The sequence below is a fragment of the Oncorhynchus clarkii genome, chromosome 7 (assembly GCF_045791955.1).
Source record: "Oncorhynchus clarkii lewisi isolate Uvic-CL-2024 chromosome 7, UVic_Ocla_1.0, whole genome shotgun sequence".
Classification (NCBI taxonomy): domain Eukaryota; kingdom Metazoa; phylum Chordata; class Actinopteri; order Salmoniformes; family Salmonidae; genus Oncorhynchus; species Oncorhynchus clarkii.
This window is the reverse complement of record NC_092153.1, coordinates 22,938,821-22,956,042: the sequence shown is the minus strand read 5'-3', so window position 1 is coordinate 22,956,042 and position 17,222 is coordinate 22,938,821. Positions and strand designations below refer to the sequence as shown.

At 47.0% G+C, this 17,222-nt stretch overlaps 1 pseudogene; it reads left to right on the top strand.

Annotated features, from left to right (window-relative positions):
- Positions 1-17,222, top strand: part of LOC139412563 (von Willebrand factor D and EGF domain-containing protein-like) — a 58,002-nt pseudogene that overhangs the window by 31,866 nt on the left and 8,914 nt on the right.

Below are 17,222 nucleotides of genomic sequence, written 5' to 3'. Positions count from 1 at the left end.
TCTAACAGCACTCTGCAACAGAGGAGCCTGTCTTCACATGTCTCTGTGTCCCCGTAGAGAGACTGTAACCCTCCTTCTTCCTCCCACCTTTCATCCCCTCCATCTTCCTCTCCTCTCCCTCCCGCCATCCCAACCCTCTCTCTCCCTCTGTCTCTCTCCCTTTCTCCTTCCCTCCCTGCATCCCACCCCTGACACTAACGTGTTGTGACAGCCTTTTGGGGCTTCACAGTGTCAGTGATGCTGTCTGCAGTAGACACCAGCTCCCCCTCAATCCCCCTGTGTGCCTGGAACTACCCTCTCAAACAGCTGGAGTACAATAATGAATACCGTCTGTCAGCCACAGTTGATAAAAAGAGAACACTTTATACTGTTTTATCTTTTGTCTCTACCTCGATCTCTATCTCTCCGTCTTTCTCTCTGTCTCTCTCACTCTCTCTCCCTCTCCCCTCTACCCCCAGTCAACCAGCCCCCCAACCTGCACCAGCCTCAGGGGGGCCTCAGCACCTTCGCGAGGGAGAACTTTGTGTTCCAGTTCACGCCGACGGACCCCGAAGGCTCGGCGCTCCTCTTCCTCCTGGAGCAGGACCCCTCCCGACTCCACGCTCTCCCCCGCCGGCCTCCTCATCTGGAAAGTCCATCCGGTGGAGATGCAGGGGAAACTCTGCAAAGCTTCGAGTTCACGCTGTCTGACGAGTGCAATGCCCAGAGCAGCTACACAGTGAGAGAAGGGGGGGGGTTGACAGTTTATTCCTACCTCCCTCATTCCCTCCCTACCTCACTTGGTGGGTGAGTTTAGCCCCCAATGACTGAAAACAGACCTCAAACAGACCTCAGTCAGCATATGCATTCATTACGGATGTGTCTCTCTCCACCCCATAGCTCTGTTGACGAGATGTATGAGCTGGAGAAGACACTGGTTACCATGGGATGTGTGTGACAAGTTGACAACCCAAGGTTTTCTCATTCCAAGGCCCATGCTCATAGTTGGTTAAGTGGTAATAAAACAGTTTACGCAAAAGCTGTGAGACAACTAAAGTATCTGCACCTTACCCTGTGAGCCCAGGTCTGGCTTGGGACGGACAGCGATACAGAAGACATTGATATGATGCTGATAATCACCCTCAACTCCCGCGGTATAAACCAGTAATACAAAGATCTCTGGAAGCAGATGGTGGTTTTCTGTCTGAGGGTATTGTTGAGTCAGAGTGGGTATTAATCTCTTTATTAGCGTTGAGAGGAGTTGAGGATCTAGGGAAAGTGAAAACAGCCATACGCTGTGTGATTAAACAGACCATATGAAGCTATTCTGTTCTTGTAGCAGGCTGAGTGTGATGACATTTAATTGGCTGCGTGGAAAGCTATGTGTGGAACAGCTGTTTTTTTCTGTCCTTCTGTCTATCCGTCCGTCCGTCTCTTCTCTTCAGGTGGCTGTGAAGCCTGGTGGGTGTTAGGAATGGCGGGACGTGTGTGTGACCAACGTGGCCTTCCAAGGCCGGCAGCGGCGAGTACCTGCGTGTGTGTGTGTGTCCAGGGGACAGGAGGAGGCCTCTGTCAGGAGGACATTGACGCGTGTCTGTCGGCTCCGTGCGCGGTGCCGGGGGGGTGTGCTGATACCGTCGATGGATTCCCCTGTGAATGCCCTGCAGGCCTGAGAGGTAAGGCTACAGGAACACTGGCGCGCATGAACACACACAAAGACAGAGAAACCCAGAAGTGTGTATTGACACTGCCAGAGATCCGATACATGTCCCACCTCCCCGTTCACCACTAGCAGAAACCAAGAGCCCAGAGTCTTAGTGGTGTTTGCTATGTATTCATAACCCCTGCTGAAAACACAGATCTGTGCTCCCGTGGGTCAACAAACAGCGGCGGACTAGATCCAAACATCCTGATCACTCCCGCTAGGCCGTGTGTGTAGCTAGTACGCGTTGAAAGGTCAGGGGTGAGGCGAGGAGAGGTGGGGGTCGGGAGTAGCTAAGGGCTGGAAACAGTGACGTGCGTTGAGGTCTGACGGCGTGCAGGCACTTTCTATTGAGCTCCTCTGGTCCCCGTCACTCACTCACACATGCACGCGCACTCAGAAAGCGGATTTCTGCTACAGTGTTTATCGGCGTGGCACGATCGCAAAGATAACCATCAAACAATCACCATCAAACAGCGTCAGGTAGGCAGGTTAACCATTAGACACATACATTCACAGGCCCTAATAGGTTATGCCCCTCTCAGCTACTGCCCTGCACGAACAGGCGACTTTCAGCACCACGGACAGCAACCCAAATGCCTACTTGTGACAACGCTACAAACACAACAAGCCTAGTAGTCAGTGCTACTGATTGAGAGATATACTGTACTTACACAGTAGACATGTAATGTAATCATAGTAGACGGCACTACTGTAAATAAACACTTGCACTTGTATACAAAGTCCATCCGTCGATCCTTCTGGGTAAAGACATCAGTGACACTCGTCCCTGCTTGCCGTCAGTTTTTACAAGTCGTTCAATGGAGATGATGGCAAGGGATGAGAGTCGGTTCGGTTTCGACTGTATGTCTTTATCCGTTTCAGCTTTCGAAAATGGCCTCTCAACGGCTGCTGTTGTGGCTGGTACAGTGAGGACCAGCTGCAGTAACTTTGTCGACCTTGGGGACGGTCTGTTTCAGGTCATGCTGTAACCAAAAGCTGAGGAGCTGTCCAGGTGATTTGTCTCGTGTCATTGTTTCCAATTTCTTTGCAGACCACTAAGCCAAGGAAATGAAGTTCAGCAAAGTGGTCAAACCTGATGTAGCAGACATGAGTCGGTCATTGTGATGTGATGAGGGAACCCTGCCTGCGAACTTCAAAACCAGTGTCTACCCTCACGCCAGTAGCTAATATCCTATTGGTCGAAGACGTAGGTTACTCCCGTGGCAGACCTGGGTTTGCATCCCGCGTGTTACTCTAGCTCTCATCTGAACGTTGATATTGTTCATTATGTTATAGTAGATTAGCCCCCTCTCTACTCTGATCGACTGTTTACTATGAGTTTCGCTTTCTGCCAGGCCCAGTTCATCGCATCTCTGCTTGAGTCGCTCCTAGAAACTATCATAGGTTTGTCGCTGCCTTTCCAGTGCTTTCCTTGTGATTCTGATACTGGCGAAGCAGAAACCCATATCCGTCACTTTGTTCTGCAGAGCACGGGAGAAACAATTTTACATAGAAAAATTCCATCATAGGCTATGGGTAAAAAGCGATGTGGGTTGCAAACTGTTGAATCGTTCCACATAGTTGGCCCGGGGCCTGTTTGATGAGCTGGCGCTCTCATCTTTGCCACGGAATGCCAACTCCTACCTAGGTAGCATGGCGTAGCATTATTTAGCTAGGCCCTGTCTGTTGTTCATTCATTCAGCCAAATGTTTTAAGAACTGTCTGGCTTTGGATATGAGACGCTCGCGATTTCTCATGCTTGTTGAGTGCTACATGCAAGTTTTTCGCAGTAACCGGCTCTTGTCTACACGCTGTCACTGGTGAAGAAGCAGGCAGGGGAAGTAGTAGACTTGGCTGTTAGCATCGCAGCCACAGAGCCAGTCTTTCTGTTGATACCACGCATATTGAAATGATAGTGTTATTTTCTGTCCCTTCCTTTGATGTAGGCCCCTAAGCTTAGGTGTTGGTCTTCCATCCCTTATCAGCTGCTGTTTCCGCTAGAAGATCCAACTATGAATACTAGCCATCCACACTTCATCTCGCCGTAAAACGAACGGAGCTGGCAGATGACGTGTGACATTCATAGGCGGGAGCCGGCTGTCCCCCTGCCTGTCCCATACATTGTTTCACACCATTGTGCATGGGCATGTATTATTTGAGTGCATGGAAAATGAATGGGACATATTGACACTTGGCGTCCAGGAGCTGGCAGTATAAGGTAGAAACATACTTGCACAAGTCATGTCCATGCCTGTTTGGAGTTTGAGAGGCAGGAGAAAGGCGCGGGGCGAGGCTGCCTTTCCCCTGGCCTCCTTGTGCATTTTCTACCAGATCACTGCAAATTTGGAAAGTGCTAGTTCAGAAATTGATTTTTATCGTGCAGAAAAAAACATTTAGGATGACAAAATGATTATTGATCAAATGTATATTTATTTTTCATTGCCGTTCTTTTTTCATTCATTGTGCCTAACCTGACCGCACGTCACTGGCTGAAAATACATGGACTCTCTGTTTGTTGTTGTAATGGGCTTCCTTGGCTCTATGTCTCTTTGTCTGTGAGCTTGGCTCATACCTTGTCTTTCTGGCTGTGTGTCTATGAGCTTGGCTCAGACCTTGTCTTTCTGTCTGTGAGCTTGGCTCAGACCTTGTCTTTCTGTCTGTGTGTCTGTGAGCTTGGCTCAGACCTTGTATTTCTGTCTGTGAGCTTGGCTCAGACCTTGTCTTTCTGTCTGTGTGTCTGTGAGCTTGGCTCAGACCTTGTCTTTCTGTCTGTGTGTCTGTGAGCTTGGCTCAGACCTTGTCTTTCTGTCTGTGTGTCTGTGAGCTTGGCTCAGACCTTGTCTTTCTGTCTGTGAGCTTGGCTCAGACCTTGTCTTTCTGTCTGTATGTCTGTGAGCTTGGCTCATACCTTGGCTTTCTGTCTTTTGGGGGTGTAAGGGCTACCTGTTGTAGTAATGGACTTTGGTTGTCTGTCTTTGTGTTGTCTGTTATAATGATGTCTGTCCGTCTCTGGGACTCTGTGTAGGCGCTACCTGTCAAAAATATGTAAATGAGTGTGGGAGGACACCCTGCATGCCTGGAGTCCAGTGTTTCAACATCTTCGGCTCCTATAGGTGTGGAGGCTGCCCCCACGGCATGCTGAGAGATGGGACCACCTGCACAGGTAGGCATGGTCAATCAATCAAATGTATTTATCAACACTTTTTACATCAACAGGTAGGCATGGTCAGTCAATGAAATGTATTTCAAATGTACAATTCTTCCTTTGGCCGCCTCTCCTTCCAGTTCTCTGCTGCCAATGACTGGAACAAACTGCAAAAATCACTAAAGCTAGAGACTCCTACCTCCCTCACTAGCTTTAAGCACCAGCTGTCAGAGCAGCTCACAGATCACTGCACCTGTACATAGCCCATCTGTAAATAGCCCACCCAATCTACCTCATCCCCATACTGTTTTTCTTTATTTATCTTGCTCCTTTGCACCCCAATATCTCTACTTGCACATTCATCTTCTGCACATTCTACCATTCCAGTGTTTAATTTCTATATTGTAATTACTTCGCCACCATGTCCTATTTATTGCCTTTCCTCTCTTATCCTACCTCATTTGCACATGCTGCATATATCCTTTTCTACTGTATTATTGATTGTATGTTTGTTTATTCCATGTGTAACTCTGTGTTGTTGTATGTGTCGAACTGCTTTATCTTGGCCAGGTCGCAGTTGCAAATGAGAACTCAACTAGCCTACCTGGTTAAATAAAGGTGAAATATAAAAAATGTATCAACACTTTTTACATCAACAGGTAGACATGGTCATTCAAATCACAAGTGCTACTACACTACTGAATCAATTAGGCAATTCACTTCCATAGAAACAGACTGTGGGCCATGGTTATCAGTATAGAAAAGGGATTGACTGGATATGAATATAAGAAATGTCACAAAGATGTTCCAGAGGTACTTGCAACCTTCTCCCACCTGTAATATGGAAGTGGATGGAAACATAAAGCTGCATGCACCTCTAACTGTGGGAAGACCAGACAGTCACTGTTATCTTTGACAAGACAAACAGAAACAATATGACGTTCCAGCACAGCAGTCCACAATTCCCATATCTGGATATCATTGCACACACAATGATGGGAATAATTGCCACTGCACTTTGAACATGATCACATGATAACCAACAGGAATGCATGTCCAATGGAACCCCCCCCCCCCCCCCCCATAAATTATTTCTGGTGTGTTTTATTTTCTTCATTTTTGAAGGTTTTATGGGGGGGGGGGGGGGGCTGAGATAATTGGTGAAGCACTTCGCCTCTGACGGGAGAGCAGAGCAGAGACTATCCTACCACCTGGCCTCAGGCTCAGAGTGCTCCCGCAGCACCTCAGGTGTGCCTCTCTCTGTTGACAGCTAACTGACAAATGCCATTAGAGGTGAAGTGTGGGAACCTGGAAGGGTACAGAGGAGGGAGCAGAGAGTAGGGCTGGGAGGAAGGAGCGGGGCTGAATACAGTGATGGGGTAAGGGGCCTGGCTAGCAGCAGGGAGATGGAAGAGGAGCATGACCTGGTGGAATACAGAGTGATCTATCGCCTGGGCCACAGAGCTGAGGCGAGGCAAGGTAATGTAAGGTGAGGTGAGGTGTTGGGGCCTGGGTGAATGCAGAGTGATCAACAGTACTCCCCAATCCTAAAGCTGAGGTGAGGAGTGGTGAGGGGGGAGACCATGGAAGGAGCACCGCCTAGTTGAATACAGAGTGATGTAATGCCTGGGCCACAGGGTGAGTGGAACAGAGCTTGGGGGAGCAGAGGCTAAGCTGGAGCACCATCTATAAAACACACATATAACTGCACCTAGAGGGAAATGCAATTTTCATTCAGCAGACATTTGTTTCTGTAGTCCAGGGTAAACCACTTGAATTCTGCCGGAGTGCAGGCGAACCTGCACATATACAGTGTTTCTTCCTTTAAAAGTGTTGAGCTTTATGCTGCAACCGTTTGAGGTAGATTGTGGCAGATTGTGGTAAATTGCGTCATTCTGGCAACTATGGCTGACACTTAAATTAATAGAATAGAATTCTGCGGCACCCCGCAAGCTGTGCTGCAGTACGCCCCTACGTTTAAAGGAAGAACCACTGTACACACACACACTTAGTCACCATTTTGCTCCTAAAAAGCCATGCCATGTTTCCACCAAGCTCCGCGCTTTTCTTTTCCAGGCATCTTAGCCTTTCCCTCTCTCTAATAGCAGAGTGGTCCTCTGCTTTGTTTATTACAGTGCCATGCAGCCTCGGCTGGAGTTACACTGCCAGGTTTATTTCACTTGCCATCGCACCGCTCTGCCGTCATCAATCACACCGTCTCTTTCTCTCTCTCCTCCTGCTCTGCTTTCCTTTCTACGTATTTTTTTTAATATATTTTTTTGTACTATTCTGTTGCTCACAGATCTACTGAGGAGGTGTGATTTCTAGCTGTGTAGGTGTGGGATGGAAAGTGTTGTAAAAAAAGAAGGGGAAAAAAAGAGCTGATAAACTGTGGACCAACATTCTTGAATAGAGTTTGAGAAATCAAGATTCCATGAAATGTATCATAAAAACAGTATTGGTTGTGTGACACCATAAGACAAACTCCCGGCGCTGAACCTGAAGTGTCTATCTATCTCTCCCCCATTATCATACAAGCACTGAGGTATTACAAAGCCCACCTCTTTCTCTCACCATGTGTCCTCATCTGTCTCTACACCACAGCACCTGTACGATCGATCCCCAATGTCCCCAGCATTGGACCCACCACTGTCCCTACCACCACTAAGACCTCGCCCAAAAACAAACCAGACCAACACAATCAACCCAGGATGGACTCTGGCAGAACTGGACCCCCACAAACCAACATGCCTGGACTTCCAGAGACCAACAGGGCAGCTGCCAAGGCCCCAGCTATACATACACCATCTGAGAATGGACAAAAAACTGCCAAGTACTCTGGGTATACCAAACATTAGGAACACCTTCCTAATATTGAGTTGCACCCCCTCCTTTTGCCCGCGGAACAGCCTCAATTCGTCGGGACATGGACTCTACAAGGTGTCGAAAGCGTTCCACAGGGATGCTGGCCCACGCTGACTCCAATGCCTTCCCACGTTTGTCAAGTAGGATGGACGTTTTTTGGGGTGGTGGACCATCCTTGATGCACACCGGAAACTGTTGAACGTGAAAAATCCAGCAGCATTGCAGTTCTTAACACAAACCGGTGCGCCTGGCACTTACCACCATACCCCGTATTTCCCAAAGCCTCTGTCTAATCCTCTTCAGATCGCCTACAAAAGGCTGTTTAACACCAGGGCTCCTATAATAGTCCATCAGGGGTGTCACATTACTCCGCGACTGAGTACCTCGTTGGCATTGGCAGCTATAGCCAGCCCAGTTAGCGGCCTTGCAAAATTGCCTGTCATCATCATCACACTAAAGGGCTGGAGATGGGATTGAAAGGCACGCAGCAAAATATGTCATCTCCCGTCGGCCCTGCAGTTCCGATAAAACCACCCATTGTCTGAGTGGATTCTGCTGCCCTCGTCGAAAATGAGACACAATTCACAGGCGATAAGCCGTGATATGTGGAGTCATAACGCTGATAAATCACTTCTTAATAAAAGACAGATGGTCCATTCTTTTTCCTCTTTTGTCACCGCGAAGACGAACCGCTTTATTAGCGAGAGAGAGAGAGAGAGAGAGAGAGAGAGAGAGAGAGAGAAGAATCGCTGCGCGGCACGCAAATAAGGAAAAAGAGAAGGGTTGCCAGTGTCACGTTTCAAAGCTTCTAACTGCACTACAATGACAGTCATTCGGTCTCAGTCTGCTCTCTTCCATAGATCCGTCACAGAATAGAGATATGCTGATAAATGTACAAGACCAATATAATACAGCAGAGTCGAGCCATAATACACTTTTGATGATGTGGTGGTTTGATGTGGTGCCTGTGCAAGGTGAGAAACAAAGGACAAAGTTATGGGACAAACTTAAAAGAATCCGTTTAAAAAAGTGCCAATGATAACCAGCAGTTTTAGTTCTAAAGGACATCTTTGTTTAAGACTAATAGGGCAATTGGCATTTTCATCACTCTTCTTTGTGGGTGGGGGTGAGAGGGGAGCCCAGGAGGGGAGTGAAGGCCTATGGGTAAAGAGAAGCTGATGCAGCTGGATTGGGGGTGAGGGCGGGTCTGGAGGTGAAGACGGGACACAGTCGGGGTCTCACACGCACATCTCTCTCTCTCTCTCTCTCTCTTGCTCCAATGGGTTTCTGACCTTGGTAGCGTATCAATCAATTGCTCAGAGACATTCATCCTGAAGCACCGTAATGAGCCGCCTGCCATCAAAACACAAAGTGCCAACTAAGAGTTTCTCCACAGCCCTAATTTAGTTATAAAGTGCCTTTATATAATTGGTCTTCCAAGACTTTGCATTTTAATCAAAGACATTTGAGCAATTAGCAACTGTAGCAGCTTTGGATTTAACTGCGGGTCCTGCCACATAAAATTTGTCAGGCAATGTTGAATATATCACCCCGGTAGGCAGTGGTATTTGTGAGCTGTTTTCATCTACGGGGCTGTGTTTCTTTGAGTTATGACTAATCATGAAATATGCAGATGAAGACAGCATGGTGTGGTCGATGCAGAGGCATTGACAACTGATTACAGCATCCCACTGAGCATAAACAAAGGGTGATCATCGCTGTTCATGTGAAGGCTAGGGGAAAGGGAATTAATTGATAAATATGTACATTTCCTGGGGCTGATAACAGTGATTATGTGTTCCAGGCCTAGAACACCCCAGGCCTATCATCCCATGCAGGGAACAACAACAATGTGACAGATACGTGTGCCAGCCGACCGTGCTTCCTGGGGGTCCAGTGCATCGACCGACATCCACCCTACGCGGGCTGTGTCTGCGGGCGCTGCCCAGCGCCCCTCAATGGCAACGGACGCACCTGCACCAAAACCGCTCGAGGTAAGACTTCGGTTTGAAGTGTTAAACCCTCTCCCTGGCCGTAGTTACTAGCCTGGTCCCAGATCTGTTTGTGCTGTACAGCCAACACCTGTTGTTATCTATGCCAAGGACCATAGGAATCGGCAAGACAAAAAACAGATCTGGCACCAGGCTATCGAAATACGTTAGTACATGCACCACACATTGGCTTTTTAGTAGTTATTCTACTGTCACTGTTGGAAAACTATTTGAAAACAATCTGACGTGGTGTGAATGGTCCTGAAGTGCCTCTGTGCTGTTACTTCCCTATTCAACCTGATCTCAGGGCAATTTGTAAGATTTGGTATGCAAACATGATCCCTGCATTTACTGTGGTATATTTCATTATATTAGGTTACATTGTGAATGGAATAGCGGTTATACAATAGCGGACGAATTAGGGGACGTATAGCATCAAACGTCTTACCCAGTCGTACAATAGCATACGAATTGGATGAGTTATCATACTTCTTGATGGTAGTTTAGTATTGCACGTATTTTTCTGACACCAGGTTGCTTGTTGCATCCTAGCAACCAAGGAGAATTAAGAAATTTGTATTAACACCCCCTTCAGAGGACACAAATATATATTTGAGTTTTTACAGCTTTTTTGCTACATGTACATACATTTTACATATCACACTTTCCATATACATATTTACATTGTGGGTTAGGAGAACAAATGACAAATGTTAGCGTAGTTTATGGTAAAGGTGAACTTAAACAGGTTAGGAGAACTAAGGTTAGGGGAAGGGTTAGCTAAAATGCTACAGTTGTCCCCGACACGACTCAAACACGCAACCTATGGAATGATAGACGGTCGCGGTATATGCCCAACCGTCTTCCCAGACCAACCTCCCTACTTTAGTTTTTGTCTAAAGTAACTAGAACGGGGATCATCAACTAAATTAGGCGGCAGGATGATTTTTCCTTGAGCGGATGGTTGGGGGGCCGGAACGTAGACTGCAAATTGACCACAAGAATTCAAATCAAAATCAAATCAAATCAAATCAAATTTATTTATATAGCCCTTCGTACATCAGCTGATATCTCAAAGTGCTGTACAGAAACCCAGCCTAAAACCCCAAACAGCAAGCAATGCAGGTGTAGAAGCACGGTGGCTAGGAAAAACTCCCTAGAAAGGCCAAAACCTAGGAAGAAACCTAGAGAGGAACCAGGCTATGTGGGGTGGCCAGTCCTCTTCTGGCTGTGCCGGGTGGAGATTATAACAGAACATGGTCAAGATGTTCAAATGTTCATAAATGACCAGCATGGTCGAATAATAATAAGGCAGAACAGTTGAAACTGGAGCAGCAGCACAGTCAGGTGGACTGGGGACAGCAAGGAGTCATCATGTCAGGTATTCCTGGGGCATGGTCCTAGGGCTCAGGTCCTCAGAGAGAGAGAAAGAAAGAGAGAATTAGAGAGAGCATATGTGGGATGGCCAGTCCTCTTCTGGCTGTGCCGGGTGGAGATTATAACAGAACATGGCCAAGATGTTCAAATGTTCATAAATGACCAGCATGGTCGAATAATAATAAGGCAGAACAGTTGAAACTGGAGCAGCAGCACGGCCAGGTGGACTGGGGACAGCAAGGAGTCATCATGTCAGGTAGTCCTGGGGCATGGTCCTAGGGCTCAGGTCCTCCGAGAGAGAGAAAGAGAGAAGGAGAGAATTAGAGAACGCACACTTAGATTCACACAGGACACCAAATAGGACAGGAGAAGTACTCCAGATATAACAAACTGACCCTAGCCCCCCGACACATAAACTACTGCAGCATAAATACTGGAGGCTGAGACAGGAGGGGTCAGGAGACACTGTGGCCCCATCCGAGGACACCCCCAGACAGGGCCAAACAGGAAGGATATAATTCCAAACAAATATTTAACTTCAAGCCTTGCTTGTATTTGTATATGATTACGTCGCTCTCTATTTTGTGTGGGAATACTTGGGAACAGATTTCTTAAATTAAAATCACTTGGAGCTGATTTCCTGGTGTTTTTACAGTTTATTACAATTGAAGTCAGAAGTTTACATACACCTTAGCCAAATACATTTAAACTCAGTTTTTTTTTTTTACAATTCCTGACATTTAATCCTAGTAAAAAGTCCCTGTCTTAGGTCAGTTAGGATCACCACTTTATTTTAGGAATGTGAAATGCCAGAATAATAGTAGAGAATTATTTATTTCAGCTTTTGTTTCTTTCATCATACTCCCAGTGAGTCAAAAGTTTAAATACACTCAATTAGTATTTGGTAGTATTGCCTTTTAATTGTTTAACGTGGGTCAAAAGATGTGGGTAGCCTTCAACAAGGTTCCCACAATTATGTTGTCCCATTCCTCCTGACAGAGCTGGTGGAACTGAGTCAGGTGTGTAGGCCTCCTTGCTTGCACACACTTTTTCAGTTCTGCCCACAAATGTTTTATGGGATTGAGGTCAGGGCTTTGTGATGGCCACTCCAATACCTTGACTTTGATGTTCTTAAGCCATTTTCCACAACTTTGGAAGTATGCTTGGGGTCATTGTCCACTTGGAAGACCCATTTGCGACCAAGCTTTAACTGATGTCTTGAAATGTTGCTTCAATATAGCCACATAATTTTCCTTCCTCATGATGCCATCTATTTTGTGAAGTACACCAGTCCCTCCTGCAGCAAAGCACCCCCACAACATGATGCTGCCACCCCCGTGCTTCACGGTTGGGATGGTGTTCTTCGGCTGGCAAGCATCCCCCTTTTTCCTCCAAATATAACGATGGTCATTATGTCCAAGCAGTTCTATTTTTGTGTCATCAGACTAGAGGATATTTCTCATTTCTTTTTGTTCCCATGTGAAGTTGCAAACCGTTGTCTGGCTTTTTTATGGCGGGTTTGGAACAGTGGCTTCTTCCTTGCTGAGGGCCTTTCAGGTTATGTCGATATAGGACTTTTTTTTACTGTGGATATAGATACTTCTGTACCTGTTTCCTCCAGCATCTTCACGAGGTTCTTTGCTGTTGATTTGCACTTTTGGCACCAAAGTACGTTCATCTCTAGGAGACGGAACGCGTCTCCTTCCTGAGCGGTATGACGGCTGTGTGGACCCATGGTGTTTATACTTGCATACTATTGTTTGTCCAGATGAACGTGGTACCTTCAGGCATTTGTAAATTTCTCCCAAGGATGAACCAGACTTGTGGAGGTCTCCAAAAAAAATTTCTGAGGTCTTGACTCATTTCTTTTGATTTTCCCATGCTGTCAAGCAAAGAGGCACTGAGTTTGAAGGTAGGCCTTGAAATACATCCACAGGTACACCTCCAATTGACTCAAATGATGTCAATTAGCCTATCAGAAGCTTCTAAAGCCATGACATAATTTTCTGAAATGTTCCAAGCTGTTTAAAGGCACAGTCAACTTGTATGTAAACTTCTGACCCACTGGAATTGTGATAGAGTGAATTATAAGTGAAATAAACTGTCTGTAAACAATTGTTGGGAAAATGACTTTTGTCATGCACAAAGTAGATGTCCTAAATAAAATGTAACTTTATAATTTTTTTCTCAGGAAACTTGGGGGGCCAAACAAAACCACCCGCGGTCTGCCAGTTGTAAAACCCTGAAATAGACCATTAGATCATATCATACGTCTTGGAGGTCCATAAAAATACAAATAGTATGCTTCGTATGGCTCTGAGGCCAGGCTGCCCTATTAATAAGCTTAATATGCTAATCATTGCGTTTTTGTTGTAGATCAGTGAAATGTGGAAAGCTTTGCACTCCATCTTCTCCTCTCAGTTTGGTTCTGTTTTATTTCCTCCGTATTTGTCCCTTCTTGTTTGGACTCTGTCCCTGTGTGTCTGCTGTCCAAGTCAACAGCAGGCACTTCCAGATGATCAATTCATGTCAGTGGAATATGCTTTTCTCATGCATTCATCTTTCATGAGGATGTGAAAAATAAAACATATTTATTCTGAGTGTTCAAGTATTTCCCATGGTTAGTCAGTCCTACTATTGAGTGGACGGGACCCATGCCGGGTTGTTTTGAAGAGCACAGACTAGTTTACAGTGTTTCAATATTTTTGGGCAGTGTTTGTCTTTTGTGTCTTCACCCAGCCAGTGTGATGACATTTTTCTTAATTGTACTAAATAAATCCTTTTAGTGCATCTCATAATTTGTGCCGCCACCAAGTGTTTAATACCCAACCCCTGTGGTCATAACTTTCTACACAGTCAGTTCCCTTTCAGTCCAGCTGCTTCAGTCTGTGTGTGTGTGTGTGTGTGTGTGTGTGTGTGTGTGTGTGTGTGTGTGTGTGTGTGTGTGTGTGTGTGTGTGTGTGTGTGTGTGTGTGTGCATGCGTTCGTGTATGGTTTATAATTCCCTCACTGTGTATCAGATTCCTCTATGAAGTGATTTGGGCATCTTTTGTGAGGTTTCAAAACAGGCGATGTTTCCAGTTAGTCTCAGTAGGGGACAATACATCAATGAAGTGTTGGGTGGCGTCTCTCAATATGTCATTAACACTGGCGTCGGGTAATATCTGTCTAGACCCCACACCCATAACACTTTTATTTCATTTCAATTCGAATTTGAATAACTTTATTGTTCCCATGAGCTGTCCAATGGCGGTCTTGATTCTGTTCCAACCATGTTCTGTGTCAACATCCGTGTTTGTAGCAGCTGTTCATTAGAACATATCATCATCTTTGTTTTGTTTTGCACTGTGTCTGATGCTGTAATACTTTTATTTGGAGAGTCCAGCTTGTCTACATCCCACTTCAATCCTAACCCTCAACCACAACCCTAACCCTACACTCTTAAAAAAAAAGTGCTATCTAGAACCTAAAAGGGTTCTTCAGCTTTCCCCAAAGGAGAACCCATTGAAGGACCAGGTTGTAGAACCCTTTCTGCAGAGGAGTTCTACCTGGAACTAAAAAAGGGTTCTACCTGGAACTGAGAAAGGGGTTATTCTATGGGGACAGGCAAAGAACCCTTTGGAATCCTTCTTTCTAAGAATGTAACCTTATACAGTAGGTATAGAGTTTTTTTGTGTGTCACATCATTATCTCTCCTCGGGTAACCCTCACCTGACCCAGCAGCAGCTGACACTAGCCAAGAGCAGCAAACCCTACCACCACAGCAACAGTAAAGTGTCCCAACTCCACCTTGTCCCCCAGGCACACAGTGAAACGTCTCTCCTCTCTCTCCTCGCCATTCTCCAGGGGAGCCTATCAGAGCCCCCCGCATCCTCCCCTCTCGCCCGACCGATGCCAATCACTGGGTGGAGAGAGGCGGCCGCGCCCCAATTTCCTAGACACACCTCTATGTCACCTGAAGGTTCCCACAGCCTTACCACAGGCAGTCATCATTCCATCAGTGCCCTCACTAGGACTAAAACAGGTGCCAATGCCAGCGCTACCACACTCAAGGTGGCAACCAGAGAGTCTGTAGTTGTCGTGCGGAGTGCCACCTCTTCCAAGGTTACTCCTCCATACTCCAGCTACCCCAAGGTTACACCACCCCAATCCAAGGTGACCCCACCCCATTCTTCAGCCAACACAGATTCCAGGCAGACAAGCAAGGGGAAGCTCATAGATGTGGTAGTGGTGCCCACCCTGACCAAGCCCTGGATCCTCCCTAAAGCTGTGGCCCCGCTGACCGCAGCCTTATCCTCCCTTACCTACTCCCTTTCCGAGTCAGAGTTCTCTGCCGACGGAGCACTGACTGGACCTGGCTCGAACCCCTCTGACCTATCTGACCACCCACAGGAACCCCTGCTCTCCCTCACCCTCACCACCTCTGCCCGAAAGTACCACCCCCCCCCCCCCCCCCCCCTTACTCCCCCCCTCCACAGGGCCACGTCTCCCCACTTCCACCGTGGGACCAGGATCAGTGATACTGTGGCAGTATCACTGATCCTGGAGCGGCCTCTGACCTGCGCTGACATGCCCTGTTTCCCAGGGGTCCCCTGTGAACCCACCAGGGACGGGGCTTCCACTGTGGAAGGTGTCCCCTGGGATACACCGGAGACAGACAAACATGTAGAGGTATTTTTATTGTATTTATTTATTTCAAAACAAAAGATTACGGAACAATGTGATTATAAGGCAAAAAGGAACATGAGAGGTGCAACAAATTAAGAGGCGTGTTAAGTAGGCCCAAGGTTGATCCCTCTTCTTGAGAACGAGCTACTGCTTTGAGAAACACTATCTGTTATCAGTGTATCACTGCTTGAGAAAGAGGTACTGCTTTGAGAAATACTATTATCTATTATCTATTGTCACTGGTCCATTACAGAGGCCCCTTACCATTGCTATTTACCGGCTGTATTGAATACCACCTGTGCATCAATCCTTTTCTATGAATGAAAGTGATGCCTTTCTCTAGCCTCTCCAAAAGGCCCCCTAACGATGGTTGTTTTTCAAGCTGACTAGCTGAGTGCTCTCTGTACCAGAGCAGCGTGGGTTGGGTTGAGTTGACAGATGTTTCTGTACAGATGCAGTAAGGGAGGTTGGAGTTGAAATAGATGGAAGCAGCTTGTAATTGGCCCTTGGTGCTGCCTCTGTTTGTGTTTGTGTGTGTGTGTCGCCTGCCTGCCTGTTATCTATAGCTGTGTGCAGGCATGTGTGTGGCAGGAACATGGAGTGTGCCGCTCCCAACACATGCCGCTGTAAACCAGGCTTCGCCGGGACCAACTCTCAAACAGGTAAAACTCTCTCTTCTCTTTCTCTCTTTCTCTCTCTCGCTCTCTCTCTCTCTCTCTCTCTCTCTCTCTCTCTCTCTCTCTCTCTCTCTCCCTTGCTCTCGCTCTCTCTCTCTCTCTCTCTCTCTCTCTCTCTCTCTCTCCCTTGCTCTCGCTCTCCCTTCTCCCTCCCTCTTCTCCCCTCTCACGCTTTCTCTTTCTCTTTCTTTCTTTCTTTCTCTCTCTCTCTCTCTCTCTCTCTCTCTCTCTCTCTCTCTCTCTCTCTCTCTCTCTCCCTTGCTCTCGCTCTCCCTTCTCCCTCCCTCTTCTCCCCATCAAACTCTCTCTCTCTCGCTCTCTCTTCGTCTCTCAAAATGCCACATCATCATCCTGATATGGTTGTTTTTGATTCCTGTGCATTGCTTAACCTGACAGGCCTTCCGAATCGTTTGACGTCCTCACAATCTTCTCCTCGGCGATCTGTAAACCTGAGTGTCGGAACGGAGGCCAGTGCGTCGCCCCGGGGGCGTGTGAGTGCCTAAAAGGCTACCACGGGGTGACAGGTAATTATACGCCCTCGTCCCAAATGGCACATTTGCCTACCGGGATCTGGTCAAAAGTAGTGCGTAGCGTAGGGAATAGGGTGACGTATGGGCCGCGGCTTATCTGTTCGTGTTAGGGGCCAATCAGAACTGTCTCTGTGTCAGACTACAGACAGGAGCTCGTCGTCACACAGAGAAAGCAAGCTCATCACGCAAAGACGGGAAGGCAGTGCTGAGGGAAGTCCGGTCCGTGTCCGGTACTGTACATCTGGGTGTGTGCTTGCCAGCGAGTGCAGATCTAATGAAGCAGTT